Source organism: Heloderma suspectum, chromosome 2 (assembly GCF_057233095.1).
Source record: "Heloderma suspectum isolate Gila_16-S chromosome 2, 16-S_ref, whole genome shotgun sequence".
NCBI classification, from domain to species: domain Eukaryota; kingdom Metazoa; phylum Chordata; class Lepidosauria; order Squamata; family Helodermatidae; genus Heloderma; species Heloderma suspectum.
Genome location: NC_139459.1, coordinates 87,009,767 through 87,026,668, shown reverse-complemented (window position 1 = coordinate 87,026,668; position 16,902 = coordinate 87,009,767). Strand labels below are relative to the sequence as shown.

At 41.8% G+C, this 16,902-nt stretch overlaps 1 protein-coding gene across 3 annotated transcripts in view; it reads right to left on the bottom strand.

Annotated features, from left to right (window-relative positions):
* SEMA4D (semaphorin 4D) overlaps positions 1-16,902 on the bottom strand; it is a 117,726-nt gene that overhangs the window by 76,894 nt on the left and 23,930 nt on the right. For all 3 annotated transcript variants that reach the window (XM_084834045.1, XM_084834047.1, XM_084834046.1), the window contains exon 2: positions 15,695-15,734. The gene's annotated coding sequence lies outside the window, so the exon portion shown is untranslated. The remainder of the gene's footprint in view (positions 1-15,694; positions 15,735-16,902) is intronic.

The following is a 16,902-nucleotide window of genomic DNA, read 5'->3' as shown; positions in this document are numbered from 1 at the left end:
TGATTGTAAGCATGTACACCACCAATTCTGGACTATGGCAATTCGAGGGGAGGGATTTAAGCTTTCCCCCCTCCTATTTTCATGCCAGCCCCCCCCCCCCGAATGGTTAAAAAAAGAAAAAATGAGACTTTTTTCTTTTTTACAAACTCTCTATGGGTTGAAGGGGCAGAATTTCAGCATGAGGAATTTCAGAAAGGTTATATCCCACCCCTTGGTCCAGAATTGGGGAGGGTGCAGGTAGGTTTTACCTTTTTGTAAGTGTTAAAGAAAATAAATAAAACCCTCAGTCACCTCATCAAGTCAATCATGCATACAGCATAGCTGTGCTAACTCGGCTCACAAGGGGATAAAGCTGAGGGCACTGTGAGGAGCAGCACGGTTTTCGCAAACAAACAAGGCTGACAACAAACCAGGGATTGTCATGTCGTGCGAATCAGGTCATTCTCTAGCTATGCAAACAAGAGTAGAATTTCTTATAAATAGAAGTTTTCTCCTGTCTGACCCAAACATGCAATCCAATCTACTGCAAAATCCTCAGGAGAAACAGATTGAGGAACACCAAACATACTATTTGCATGAAATCTTGCTTAACTCACTATTCTTGTATTTTCAGGCTTAATTTGACAATCTTAGGTTCATTCTAGTATTGTTTTCATATCTGATTAGCCTTGCTAATTATGTGCTTGACCTTTTTATGGGAAGCATGAAGCAATACCAGGGATTTAAGAGAGTAAGAAGCTTTGATTCAGCTTTGCATGCATCAATAAAATCAGTGCATGGGTTTGTAATTATCAGTCATCTCCAACACAATCCTACTATACATATCCATAAATATCTTACTCACTTGAAGTGAATGGAGAACATCAACTACATACATTTCAAAGGGCCTGAAATTCCTATTCCAAAGGGACAGTGAATGCACTAATACTAGGAACACAGATTTCTCTGAACCCTTTGATGTGTTCCCAAACAGAAAGAGAAGATCATGGAGAAAAAGAAATGTGATAAGGTTGAATGCTACATTCTACACGTGGAAAACAGGATAGGGAAAGGTGCGGGTGAGCCCAAGACTTGCCACCAACCAACCCCTTGTTCCTTACAAACAATGAGACTAAAAAGCCACACCTTCCTTGGTGGAAAACAAATCAAGCAGGCCCTGTTCCAGAGAACCCTGCTATGAAACTCAAGGGCTTGCTCAAAAACAATCCTGTGGCTCAATGCTATCGGGTATACCAGTGCCTCATGAGTCAAGGTGTTGCAGCTATCCCAGAACTCAGCACAGCACAACTGCACTATGGAGAGCCTTGTATGAGAACAAATGGTGTCAATAAGTATAATTCTATGTCATGAACAGCCCCCACCACATCTGTGTGCAACATGAAAATTAGCTCAACACTGAGCCAGTTCACATGCAATGCTAAAAAGTGGTTTAGCACTGCGAGGACAAACTGCAGCGAGCTTTGGCTCACACATTTACCCCTTCCCTTTGCAACAGCAACAAAGAGTTCAGAAGCTTCCACTTGTTTTAGATTAACCACAACTTAGTATGTTGTCGAAAGCCTAAACTACGGTTAATCTTAACTATGTTAGTGGAAACAAACCAGCTTCATAAACCACAGTATGAAGTTGGCTTGTTTCCGTTAACCATAGTTATGAGTAACCACAATTTGCTGGATTCAAACAACACAACTACCCATAGTTTATCAAAATGGAAGCAAAAGCTTCCACTCTATCTCCTCCTCCTGACTGCACCAGAGGAGGAGGGGAGAGGAGGGGGGTTTACCTAGGTTCATTTTTATAACACTGATCTATGGTTTAACGTTATGTCCAAACCAGCCGAATGAGTATGGAAAGCCTCTAGCCCAAACCACCCGCAGAGTGCATGCATATAGACAGAAAATGGCAATGTTATGCCACATTCTCATCAACAGTAAGGCATTGGTGCAGTGAGAATCTTCAGCAGCACCACATGGAAAACAAAGAAAGGGTGCACAACAACCTAGAAATGCCAAACCACCAAAGATCACAAGGTGCATGCTAATTTTCAGAAGCCCTTTGCAGGCATCTGCACAGATCTGAGTTTCTTAGGTGTAATCCTAAACACAGCCACACCTATATACTGAACTCATTTACTTGGAAATGTATTAAGGGTGCAATCCTATGGGGATGGCCATAGCCTCTGAATTCAAAGGCTTACAGCCATCAAATGCAGAATGGGAGGAGCAGCAGAGGCAATCTTTGCCTCTACACTCCTCCTGCCCTCTGCATTTCAGCTAGATGGGCTTTTTCACCAACATAGCTCAGACACCATAGAGAGGGAGGGAAGGAGGCTGGAGAGGCCAGAGAATTCCTGATTAAACCAGCTACCAAGTTCCCTCCCCTCCCCGCCCACAGGACTGCCCCCATTACCTTCCCTCCAGGGTTGCTTTTGTGACCTCAGAGAGGCAGTCAGCGCGGTTATCTCTGCGCCAGCTGCGAGGGGGAGGGGAGCTCAGACTCCTGGGTCTGAGCTTGGAGTGCTGACTCCTACCTCAGATTCAGGAATCCAAACTATTCTATGGACCTGAAGACACTGTCTAGGGGCCATAGGATTGTTCTCTAAGGGTACAGTCCCATGCATGTTTATACAGAGAAAAGTCCTACAATTTCCAGCATGTCCCAGCCAGCCATGTTCGCTGGAGCATGCTGGGAGTTGTAGGTCTTTTTCTGTCTAAACATGCATAGGATTGCACCGTAAGTGAACTAAATGGGAGCTCACAGTTTTACGTATATAGGACTGAAGTGTCAATCAAGTCATTTCAGAATTACATACAGGGGACCTTTAGGGTGACATTTTAACTATACTGCAATACATTTCTATATCCACTAACTTCATTTTAAATTTTCTGGAGAGCTATCAGTGTCAGTTTTCCAGGAGATTAATCCCAAAGCTTTACAATCAAGGAGGTGTATTTCACAACCAAAATAAATAATACAGCTTTTCAGCAACAAAACTGCTGAGTATTTAATACTTTTGTTAAACAACAACAATAAACTGGATTATGACTAGACAAAGAAATACTGCTACCATCTTTGAAATCCACCATCTACGAAATTAAGAACGATTTTCAAGACCTTTTAAAATCTGTATGGGAAAAAGACAGCTGATGCTAGCAGGCTAACAGATAATTAGATTAAAGGGTTACAAATTAAAGACTGACAAGTTCAACCTAGGGAGAAAATACACATTTTAAAATTGCTGGAATCATTCTCTATTAGAACAGCAGCTCAGAACTACATGATGTGAAGATTTAAAATGCTAGTTGCAGAAATTTCTGAGTGGAAAATTATAAAGGCACTGTTACATCATGATATCAGCCTAAATTGTTATAATAGCCTTTGTAGTTTTCAAATTGTACAAATTATTTGTCCTGCGCCCCCGGTGAAAATGCTTCCCCAAGTTAGAAGTGACTTGGATAGGGTTTGTTCCTTTCCCTTTTTCTTGCACATGTGGTCATTAGCTAACACTATTACTTTGTTTGCATGTAATGCCAAACTATGATTTGGTGTCAACTAAATGAGCTTTGAATTTGTACAACTCTCCCTCTCCAAACTTCGGTTCTGGGCCCAATAGAAAATGCTGGTTTTGACTTTTAAAACTCTTCACAGCTTAGGCCCAGAGTATTCGAAGAACCACCTGTCTGCTTATATACATACTTGTACATTAAGATCTTCAATGGAAGGTCTCCCAGGGGTGCCGCTGCCACCTAAGTTGAAATGGGCAGCTACCAGAGAATGGACTTTCTTATGTGTGTATCTGCAGAATTTTTTCCGGGAGAGGGGGGTGGGGGAAATGTATGTGATTAGATTTCGCATGCATAGCATGCCCTGCTGCAATGCATCTGTGCATTTTCCTTGTGTCTTTGCACATGGTTTTCTGCTTAGAGTCATATTTCAGGACATTTGGAAGCCTACATGGAGTAGCAGAAAATCCTGGGAATTTGACAGCACTAATGCAGAAAAGTATTATAGTCAAGCTTCACACAAGAGACATCATAAAGCAGAAAACTTTTGGATGCTTGACGGTGATGGGGCTGGATGTGCAAAGGTATCAGAAAAAGGGGGCAGGGGTTTATCACCTAAATAGCAACGGGACTTTTGCTTCTTGAAGTGCTTGTCCCTGGCTTGGAAATTCTCTCAGGAGGCTAGCGTTAATTTTTTTTTAAATGCTCATTATTTCTGTACATAGTCAGCTAGCCACAGAATATTATGGATGATATTCTGGAGGTGACGGACTTGACCTTGGGGGAGCTTGGGGTGGCGACAGCCGACAGGAAGCTCTGGCGTGGGCTGGTCCATGAAGTCACGAAGAATTGGAAGCGACTGACCAAATAAACAACAACAAAGACAGCTAGCATCCAAAGCCTCAGAGGGCTAAACAGAACACAGTCAGACCTTTGGAGAAGCCCTTTATATCTTGCTTCATCGCTTGCATATATGGAAGCTAACGTGACTGGATGACAATGTGCGCAGTATTTTACAAGCCATTTTAATAATTAAAGCCAGCATGTACTATTGGATCCTGCTCTGGCATGCTGTGTTTTACAAGCCCATCTGGTCCTGTTTAAACCAAATGGTGGAGTAATCCCCAACATTTGGGAGTATTTCAAAGGGGAATCATTACTTTCACAATGCTTCTTGTGAACATTATTTGAAGTAGACCGAAGAAACACAGACACGGTGGGAAGAACAATGGGTACTTTGTCTACATAATAAAGTACCCAGTGGGCAAGCTGTCTGGGGCATTTAGACTGTTGAAAATATTATTTTTTCCCCTTGGTGGAAGAATTAAATTCACATCCCACCCCCTATCAAATGAAAAATTTAACTTATAGGTCACTTAGAAAATCTAACACTTAGGGCACAATCCTATACATGTTTAGGCAGAGAAAAGTTCTGTACGGCTCGGTCTGGAGAATGCTGGGAGCTGTAAGATTTTTTCTGCCCAAACGTGCATGGGATTGTGCCCTAAGTGACAAAATAAAAATACTCAAGCACCACCAATTTACTCAACTGATGCTACAAAGCACCTTCAACAAGTATGTGTAACATGAAAGTGTGTTGCTTTTAACTACTGTGTTTCAGAAGCAAATTCTTAATCAGTTGTCATGAAGATCAAGTCTCAAAAACCAAGTGTTCATGCATAAAAGAAATTCCCACAAGCTGCATGTTCCCATCTCCTGAAGTAGGGCAGGTAGCTTCCAGTGTGTGTGTGTGTGTGTGTGTGTGTGTGTGTGGTTGCACCCGAACTCTAGAGCTACCCCAAAGGATGCCCACATAATGCCATCCTTCAGACTCTGGGAAAAGCCTCACTAGTTCACCAGAGCTTTTGGTAGGTGATAATTTTGTTTGTTGTTGTCAACTGGTTTGTACTTAGGGGTGTATGGATTCCCCACCGTCCGTTCTGGTGGGGAATCCGCCCAGGGGGGAGGCGATCCGTTCCTCCCCCCCACCCCGAATCCTGCAGAGCCACCTGGCTTGAGGGCCGCTTACCTCCTGGACCCGTCCCCTTCACCTCCGCGCCGACCGCCTCTTTTTTTTTTTTTTTTTAATGGCGATCGGCAGGATGTGCCCATAGACGTATATGCAAAATAGAGCCGTTCACACAAGGGCTCCGTTCACACAGGTGTTTTGTCTTTCTTTGCCGGCCAGGTAACAGCTGAACAAGACTATGCTTTAAGGATAGCTTATCCTGTTTTTGTCATTGTGAGGAATCGGCGGGGCTTGCCGCCTCTTACCCAGAATCCTGCAGAGCCATCACAGCGTTGCCAGGGAGCCCCTCACTCTTCCCAATGCTGGGCTCAAGGAGAGTGGCTATGCCAGGGCAGCAGCAACAGTGCAAATGAATTGCAGTGCCAGCCTGCACATGCTCAAGGCTTGTGCTAATTACTGTGATAGATTCACCTGGAAGAGGAAGGGGGTGAAGAGGATGATGGAGGGGGGAAAGCGGGTGGACACTGGATAAAAAGCAGAAAAAAGTGATAGGGGGGAGGAGGTGGAGAAGAGACGTGAAGATGAACAGAGACCCTGACAGCAGGAGAGAAAAACAGTGTTTTACCGGGGAAACGACAAACTCTGCTCTTCAGGGACTGCCTAAATCTATTGGGGAGAGAAGAGGTCTACACCCCTTCCTCCAGTGCCCCTTTAAGAGCCAACTCCAAAAAGGCTGCACCAGACTTTCCTGCTCAAGACTGGAGGAGTCAGTGTTTTCCCCAGGAAAGGTACTGGGAGGAAACCGCCAAGAAAGATCTAGCAACTGTGCTGCATTTGGCAGAGAGAAACTATGAGGGAATTATTTATCTGCCCAGCGTCAGTACCTGTCATAGGCGAAGGTGGAGAGAACTCTCCTAATGAATGAGCGATTCCCCAACTGTTTTACGTTGTTTGAAGACTACCAGTGTTGTAACTAGGAGAGTCTTTCTTATTAAACTTTTAAGTTAAAGCCTATTTCTAGCTGCTGTGTGTCTGATGGAGTCAATGGACCAAGGAGGTCCATTGAGGTGCCTTTGCCCCCAGACCTACTCACAATCATACTTCTGGAAAACCAAAAACAGACTCCTGAGCAAATGCAACCCACAGGACAGAGGTAGGCTTGAATATGAGACACCAGGATCCATCATCTACTTCAAATGCAGGCCCATTGTGTGGACTTTGTTAAATTCTTTTCTTTTAATATGAACGTAATCTCCACACTGGTAAAATGTGTACACCGTCACGTGAGTAGAATATGGGAATGTCTATTTTTCTGCAAATTAACAGGTTAGGAAGCCACTGGTACCCTGGCTTCCCAGTCTTCAACTTGCAGCAACGGCACATAATGTCACATTTCATGACATTTACAAGCCTACGCAGAGTAGAAGAAAATCCTGAGAATTTGACAGAACTGATGCAGAACAATATTTTAGTCAAGCTTCATAGCAGGGGCACCATAAACTCCAACAAAACTTTATTTGGAGTGAGGAATATATAAAAAAAAAACTAAGAACAACAGTGTGTGTGTGGCGGGGCGGGGAGAGACACACAATCCACAGTCCTGGATACTTTATGGCATTACTTACCATAACATTGATAACTTCAAAGGAGTTATCCAAGATTTATTTCGTCTTGGAAACACTCTGTAGGAAACATTCTGTAGAGAATAGCAGTGGAGTCTGTGGGATATCTCTTTGATAGGGGGAAGAGAAATGAGTATCAGGATTTGGGCTTCTAGAGAAGCCTGGACTATTCATTTTACTTTTCACATTGTTGTCAGCCACTTTTAGATCTGTTAATGTAATACCATTTCTGCATGGTGTGGGGGGTAGGGAGGTTTTAACTCTCCGTCCCACCCGCTATGGTGTACACATTTATGTGCAATTCTTGCACAAAAACTAATCCCAGCTCTTAGCTTTGATATCTCATCTGTAAAAGAATTAACAGTAAAGGTAACAAGAGGTGTTGTTAGAGAATACAGGATACTCCCATATGTATTTTAAAAAATATCTATACATCATCCTAATACAAATGCTATAATTCAAATTCTAAAGATTTTCAAAAGGATTATAAAATGTCTGAGTCTGCAAAGGATTAGGTCACATGCTGAAGCCTGCAGTTTTTCAACTATATTCATGGCTTTCAGGCAAAAAGATGAACAGCTGCATGATGCATTCATCTTGAGAGACAAGAAATTCATTTAAAATACTTGGGGGCAGGGTGTTGCAGTGAAAATCAGCTTCTTTCTATTCATAAAAGCTATGAGCTATCAAGTAGCCTGCATGGCCATGGGCATTTCCAACCCTCAGCCTCCTAAATCAAAATATTCATCCTTCTCCTAGGTAATACTGTGTGACAAAGTAACATGACAAAGGAAAGAGACATCTGCTTTCACAGCAAAGCAGACAGGGCAATGACTTATTTCCTTCTACTCATACCCCCCCTTGTAATGGTAACGCTCCTGAGCAAGATAAAAAACAAAACCCACAAACCTTCTGAAGAAATGGCAATTTTTTCTCTAATGATAAACCGTCCTCATCTTAATATATTTGCTACTGTGTTTTGAAATATTTCATCCCTCTACTCTAGACTTTCTCTGTAGACTTGGTTAGTATATGCAAAGTTCAGCAAAAGAACATTCTCCAAGTTTAGAGAAATCCTTTTGGAGTTCCTCACAATCCCTTTTTGTTTTAACAACCCAAAATAATTTGGTGTCATTGGCAAACTTGGCCATTTCACTGTTCACTCCTAATTCCAGATCACTTATGAACAAGTTGAAAAGCATTGGTCCCAATACAGATCCCTGTGGGACCCCACTACTTACACTCTTATGTGTAAGGAAAACCTTATGGCAGGTTCATATAGCCTTTTGCCTTAATTAAGAGAACAAGGCAGAGATGTGTAATATCTGTCCCCTATTCCAGGCCTGTCCAGAGGCAAAGGATGGCTGGGGGAAGCGTAACTCCATCTTCTGGCCTTCGTCTGCTGCTCTGCAATGCCAGGTCTGTTACCCAAAAACCTTCTGTCATCCATGACATGATCCGGGATGAGGGTGCAGACCTGGCATGTATTATGGAGACCTTTCTGGCTGAGGCCGCTGCTCCAACTCTTGCAGCCATGTGTCCAGCTGGATTTTCGTATGCACAGCAACCAAGGGCTGGGCATCAGGGAGGGGGAGTGGCTGTTATCTACCAGAAGTCCTTGGTCTTCAGCAGACCCCCTCTCCAGGAGACCAAGGTTCCTGAGTGCATGTACTGGAGGTTGGGCCTGAAGGGCAGTCTGGGGATTCTGCTTGTGTACCGCCCACCAAAAATATTTACGTAGCCTATCGTGCGAAAAAAAAGCAGGGATGCAAATGGCATCCAGGACTCCATTTGCGGCCGTAAAGGTCTCAGTTTAAGCTAAATGCAGCCATTTACAGCTTCATTTAGCTTAAACTAAGACCTTTACGGCCGCAAATGGTGTCCTGGATGCCATTTGCGTCGGCAGTCAATCCCCTTCAGCCAGCGATACGGCATGGCGGCCATATCGCTGGCACTCCAGAACCGGAGGATCCAGCCGAAAAGGATTCCACAGGGAGGCAGAGGTAAGTGTTCCGTTCTGCCATGGACTCGGGGGGGGGAAGATTCTTTAGACTTCGGCCTCATTGGGGTCCCTGGCGGAATTCTCCACCATCCCTACTGGGAGAGGAGGTTTTGTATCCGTGGCCACTCACTTGTGGGGTGCCACAGGGTTCCATCCTCTCCCTGATGCTATTTAACATCTATGTGAAGTAGCTGGGGGCTAGCATCAGGAGGTTGGGGTGCGGTGTCATCAATATGCGGAGGACACGCAGCTCTAACTCTCGTTTAAATCTTCACCAAGGTTGGCCGTAGAATCCCTGTCCAAATGTCTGGAGACGGTGAGTGGCTGGATGGGGAGGAATAAGCTGAAGCTGAACCCTGATGAGTCCGAGGTACTTTTGGTGGGAGACAAGAGGAGGTTGGGGGATGCTGACCTGGTGTTGAATGGGGTACGGCTATCCTTGAAAGACCAGGTCCATTTCAGACTCCCAGCTGTGCATGGAGGCTCAGGTGTCAGCTGTGAGCCGGATAGCGCTGTACCAACTCTATCTGATATGGCAGCTGCACCCCTACCTTCCCAACCATCTGCTCCCATCAGTAGTACATGCCCTGGTCTCCTCTCATCTAGACTACTGTAATGCGCTCTATGTGGGGTTACCCTTGAAGATGGTTCTGAAGCTGCAGCTGGTACAGAACATGGTGGCTCGCCTGATTAAAGGCAGCCGCCGGCGAGATCACATCACTCCGGTGCTGAAGGAGTTGCACTGGTTACCAGTTGTTTTCCGGGCCAAATTCAAGGTGTTGGTTTGGACCTTTAAAACCCTATATGGTTGCGGCCCAGCCTATCTTAAGGAGCGCCTCCAGCAACACCAGACAGGCCGCTCAACAAAATCAGCCTCAGATGGCCTTCTCTCTGTCCCGTCAGCCAGGACAGCTAGGCTGGTGAGGACGAGGGAGAGGGCCTTCTCTGTGGTGGCCCCCACTCTGTGGAACTCTCTCCCTAGGGAATTCCGCCATGCCCCTCTTTAATGAGGTTCCACCACACATTGAAAATGTGGTTGTTCAGGCAGGCATTTGGGGTGGGTTAGGGTATTTTTAGAAATATGATGTTTTAATGTGCAATTTTATTGTTTTGAAACTGTTTGTATTGCTGTACATTGCCCAGAGTGGCCAGGTGACCGGCCCGATGGGCAATGAAGGAATTAATTAATTAAATAAAGCAAGCAAGCAAGCAAGCAAGCACAGTTACAATGCCTTTTAAGCTTCTTACAGAACAACACTGTTGGATATAACCATATGTGTTCACAGCTTTCTCACACTTTCCACTGAATGCATGGAAGTTAGGACCAGCAGTCATGATCACAATCCTCCAACCCAAGCTTTCAGTCTATGTGCATATTGAACAAGTGAACAGGTTTTGTGCTCCCCTTTTATGATCACACTAATTGGAACCCTATCTACAATTCTGAGGAAGTGGTGTGTGCGCGTGTGTGTGAGAGAGAGAGAGAGAGAGACAAGGCAGAGGCAGGCAAACTGGAGCTCTTCTCTTTTGTGCTTGCATTAACAGCACATGTCAAAGACCCAAAGAAGAGTCCAAATGTGTTATTTTAATTATAGCCAGGATAGAGATTGATTTAGAATCAGTGATTAAAATCCATTTTGTAATCCATGTACTCCTGAACTAGCTGGGGAAAGATAGCTGGTTACTATAATAATTAAAACTTATTTGTTTGCAACTAAATAAAGCCTTTATACTATCCAAGAGCATTATCCAAAACATGTTGAACTCCACAATTATATCTGCTTAGAGACGGGAGGATGAGGCAATGATGAAAACTATGGATTTGTGCTTGGCTTTCTATGCAGATGCAAGAACACCAAGAAAGATCACTTACTATAAAAGAACAGCTACAATCTTTAAAGAGGTAGAAGTGGGCCAAGTGCCTCCAATTTTCCTGAAGGAAGGGTGGTAATCACTGGGCCAGACAGAAGTACTTCATGAGATGGAAAGTAAATATTCGCAGTAGTTCACACTCATAAATATTCATCATCTTCCACAGTAACATATATAATACATGACCCTAGTAACATATTTAGAATGCCTGAGCTGAAAAAATCAAGTATTCTTCCTATTCCCATCACCACCACATTTTAACATGGAAACTCAGATATCCACGCCTTGCGTTTCATTGAGGGTGATGAACTGAATTTTAAGAGATGCGTAGAATTTAACATTTCATTTTAAACTAAGCTTTTTAAAAAGCAACACATGATATACTAAAAATTAAAAATCTGTTTTCAAGTGAAACAATCCTTTTTTTTCCCTACTTGATTTTAATACACTCTGAATTACTGAAATTGTCCAGCTCTCTTTCCATGGGGGTTTGGAGCCATCTTAGCTATGGGGGCTGCCCCAGGAAATATGCAATGGCTGAAGCAAGGCAAATCAGTGGGTAATCACCTTTTCTCCACCTCCTCTCCAGTAAGCAAATCACAGCATACATGTACACTGAAAAACTATCCAGACAAATGCCCAGCACCCACTCATCCAAACCAGTAGAAATTTTGAAAGCAGTACTCTACTGCTTTGAAAAGGAATTAAGATAGTTATTGAATATGTATATGCAGATAAGCCTTTAGAATACACTTATATACCGTCTTCTCCTTTACCATACTAAGATATAACACTCCTCTGCTGGGGAGTGTCAAATAGGGCTGGCACTCCCCAGCAGAACTCCCATTCAGTCAACAGGCAATATTTCAACAAATGAAGCTTTCTCCATCACTGCATCTCCAGGAAAAGTTCTGCCTTGCACACAGGTGTTAAGTGTCAGGAATCTTGCCGAAAATAGGGCAGCAACCCTAAGAAACAGCAGACACCAAAATGCTGTGCTTAATAAATGTAATTATTAAATGTTAAGACAGGAGTCCCCAACCTTTTTGGGTCAGTGGGCACATGTGGAATTTTGAGATCATATTGTGGGTGCTCACAAAATGGCTGCCATACAGCATCTTGCCGATTCATAAAATGGCTGTTTTAACTTTTTAAAATCTTGTTTTAGTTGTAAAAATCTTAATAAAATAAAAATCAGGAGGGCGGGGAACCTGGCAGGCATCATGAGGAGTGTCCAAATACAAATCTTTAACATCAGAACAGATTAAACTTGCATATCTCCAACCTTATTATCCGTACCTGTGCTGTCATGTGCTTCCAGAAACAACAAAATTATGCAGAAACTCGGCTAATATTTTTGAAGATTCATTCATTAGGATTCATCTTCCCGCTCCCATAAGAAGGGATTACATTTCATTCTTTTAAGTAGCTCTGCCTGTGTGGTTAGTGTCACAACTGCATAGGCTGAGCCCTACTGCTAATTTGTTTCAATAGCACACATATAAACCAAGGTATACTAAAAGTAACACATTTAAAAATAGACAGACATATCCTAGTTACTCAGTATGTATCTGCAACCACTGCATGAGCTAACACATAAACTTGTACAAACACTTCCCACAGCCCCACCTCAGTGAAGGCCTATAATGACTCAAAGTGTAGTACAGAGGCAATTTTGCTTTAGTAAGAAAAATAAAAAAGGGGAGGGAGTTTTTTCAGCCTAATATAGGACTGGACCTGAAAAACAGATGCATGCTCCTATAAATGTTTGCTTTTTAAAAAAGGTCTTGCCTTAGAACATGCCAAAGTGATTTGTTAAAAAGCTTTCATCCATTATGGCTTTCACACTATTTTTCCAGTTTTGGATACACAACAGTCATCCTGCTCACCATGTGATTAGAGCCACCATGTGATGAGTTTTTAAGATGTCAGTGCACTTAACTGCCATTCATTGTTGGTGGCTCCATAAGACAGCCTGCTTTATACACTGGTTGTGACTGGATGTCGTGCTAAGCCATGGTTTAGAGTGACAAGAATGAGTCCTAAGGCTTGCGTGCTGCCACCTCTCCTCAGCCAGGAGGAGGATTTGGAAGCTTCCGCTTCCATTTTTGATTAATTGCAGCTTGCCATGTCATCCAAACTGCGGTTAATCTTATCTTGTTTTTAACAAATCAACTTCAGACCACAGGTTCTGAAGCTATCTTGTTTCAACAATCACAATTAAGATTAATCAAACTTATGTGGTATATAATGTCACATCAGTTACACTTTGATCCATTTTCTCATGCTAAATTGACTTTATGGGACAATCCAGATCTAAAAATGGGTAAGACAATGTTTTTGTGGTGGGCATGGACAGATAAGGGGATTTTTACTTTGGATCAACTGGTGGGTGCCAATTATGAGTTCTTGTCATATTTGATAGAAAATGACTTGCTACCTATGGTTGAATGGCAACACTTGCGATTACAAATGAACATTTGTTCATATCTAGGTTTGGCCAGGCCGCTTTTTCCAATAATGACAGATCAGAGTCTCTGTCATTATTGGAAGCACTTATTGAGGCTCGTCAGGCAAAGTGATCCACAATCCATGTCTATAAATACTTGTTATTGGTGCATAAATATGATATACAGGGTTTTAAGCAGAAATGGAATAGGGAACTGGCTTGTCCCATTCTGCCTAATAAGTGGATTGCTTGTCACGTCTATGGATCTTAGGCTGCGTCTTATTCAGCAAAAACTTTTGTTTGATGTCTACTGGACACCACAACGTATCTTTAATAAGGGATTGTCTAATTCAGCTAATTGCTGACAGTGCAATGCAGTGAATGCTTCTTTTAAACATGTTTTGGAACTGTTGTTGCTTCTTTTGGGGAGAAGTAGTTGCTTTTGAGGGGAGGTTATTATATGGATAAATTTTGTACTGGAACAGTCTTTAAATGTTCACTCATGTACACAGTCTTTTAAATTACATATCTGCGTCATGGAGATTAACGAATAGTCAGCATAAATGGATTCTCCACACCCTTTTGACAGCCAAAAGACTGCAATTACAACATTGGAAGGATAAATGCTCACCTCCTACAATGCAATGGACTGAGGACCTTGTAACGCTTTCAATATCTGAATAAGTGGCATATAGAAGCCACCTTCAAATAGATATATATTTGGATATCTGGTCCGCTTTTGTTGAAGCCTATGTGTAACTGTATGAAAGTTGTATTTTCATTCCATATGCGTGCATTTCTTGTGTGGTCATTGATATGGTTAAATACGAATTCATATATGTATATTAAAAAACCTAAAAAAAAAAAAAGATCAAAGATAATGGTTTGCCCAACATGCTAAACTGCAATTAACCTAAAATGGAAGCGGAAACTTCCAAACTCCTCCTCATAGCCACACCAGAGGAGAAGAGTGTGCAAACCCATGATATGCCTAGGCTCATTCTCAGCGTACTAAACCATAGTTTAGCATTTAGCATAACTCTGAATGCAGTTACTGAGGACTACTCAGTAAAAAGTGAATGCTTTTTTTTTTTTCACTCAGAAAAAAGTGAATGCTTTTTTCGGGTGCGGGGGGTGAAGGAAGATTAAAAAACATTGCCTAATGTACAATTATGAATTTTAGAAAAGAAACACCTTATTCAAGGAACTATGTGCAGATAAAGTAAAATAAATAAATAAATAAATAAGCAAGCTATCCTGGAAGTTTAATGTCAATATGCCATTACTGAAAATTCAGTCCATTTAAACTCAACTGTTCCACAAGACAATTTTGTAGTCACATTTTTTGTGTTCAAACTTACAGAGGATTTCTGTGCATGTTTCCTCATTAAAAAGTCCCACTGTGCTAAATGAGGCTTACTCCCAGGTAAGTATTGTACAGTACTCCAGCTTTAAGATGGTTAAAAACTAAGCCTTTTTTGTGCAGCTTAGATACACAAGAATGAGAATCAAAATGTTCTAAAAGAAGTCACACCAGAACTATTGTGTACTGGAATGCATGTAACTTTATATCCTAGATTTGCGTATGGTTGTCTGCTTCCTAGGCCTGTTCTGACTCCTCTAAAAGGGGAATCACTTCTTGCAATCTCTCCGCTCAAGCAGAATTATGCAAATACCCATGCTTTAAGTTTCTTGTACAGTAAGTAACTGTATGGTCTCACACTATTCTTTACACAGTCTGAAGTGAAAGCCTTCCCTGGTTCTAGGCAACAGGGAGAGATTTGCTGTCAAGTGGAAAGTCCTTGGAGAAAAGAATGACAGTATTCTAAGGCCTGCCACATTTTAAATCCCATACAGCCTAAACTAGATTTAGGATCAATATTATTTTCTTTACAGCAAAACAAATCCAATACTGGGGAGAAAGGGCAAATACACAATGTGACTTTAAGGGCATCGGTAATAGGCGTAAGCTGTTAAAAATTATTATGTGAAATCTGGTAAACGATTTTATATTTAAATCAATAATTTAAAGTTAACAAACCAATCACTGTATGTATATCAAGCCTTGCCAATCCAAAGTACATTTATTAGGAAGAAAGCCTCATTGAGTTTATGTCGCATTACTTCCAAGAGAGTGTATCTAGGACTACAGAATAATGCCCTGATCCTATACATATTTACTCAGAGGTCAGACCCGTTGAGTTCAGTGCACAAAATAACTGTGCGTAGGACTGAAGTCTAAATCTTGCACAGGGAACTACCCATTAATCAACTCACCATGTAGGTCAGAAGACGCTTGATGGGATTCACTGCATTCCTGTAAGAAAGGAAATAAAGAGTTTAATTGGTCTTCATTCTGTCAATTTTTCCTTCTAGGCTCCGTATCAGTCACTTTCTGGCTGAAAATGATTCCTTGGGACTCCCACTGGAAGTAGTCAATGTCAGTCCCTAGTCATTTGCAGGAAAAGTGAGTGATGGGAAGCACTTCCACCTTTTCCCTTGGGTAAGCACACTGGCTCCATGGCATGGAACTACGTGTCTAGAATTCAAATGAATGCTTAACATCATTTTCACCCTAGGAATGAGAACAAGAGGTCAACAGGCAATGAGAGAAAATCCTACATTGCATTCATAAGACTGCTCACCATTTTAAGCTAGTTAGTAAGAACTGCCCAAATCCATGCTAATATACATAAATGCACACACAATTACAGAGAAAAACAGTGTCTGCAACACAGCAAATGCCAGTTATGTTTCCCATCTGGTTAGTATATTGTTCTCATGCATGCTAGAATTTGTATAAGATTCTGAACAATGGAGGACAAGTAAATAAGATGACATTGTAGGCAAACGTTTGATGTACTTGCTCACAATTTTTCAAATATACAACTGTATCACTACCAAAACAGTTATACATGCTTGTAAATAGTTTGAAATACATATTTCAAATTTCTCACCTCCAGTATCAATTGTTAAGTATGACCTCTATATAGAGCCAAATATTTCAGATAAGTAGGACCTGCGTAAAATTTCTTGGCGACCAGGTAATGTTCTGCTAGTGCTCTGTATAAACAACCTATTACATTATGGATGACCAACTAATTCCCTTAAATTCAAGGTTGTGAAACTCGATGACAAATTATTGCAAAGTACTGCATACTGCATGAAACCCAGATTTTGAGGGAAAATCTGCTTCTGAATTTTCAGTTTGCAGACAAAATACCCAAAAAAGAGGACATTTAATTAACATTTTGCTTCTGTGTAGACATAACACTGACAATCTCGTAACCATGGTTAAAAGAATGGAAGCAAGCTATCCATTCATGTGCTTCATCCCCTCTCCCATACAAATTCTCCCTATCTTTTCCCTTGTCAGAGTTAATCATGATTTAGCACTGACACTAACTGTAGTTTCTGCTAACCAGATTAGCTTTTAACCAGAGTTTGAAACCAGGTTTTGTAGTTACTGTTAAACCTGGTTAGCA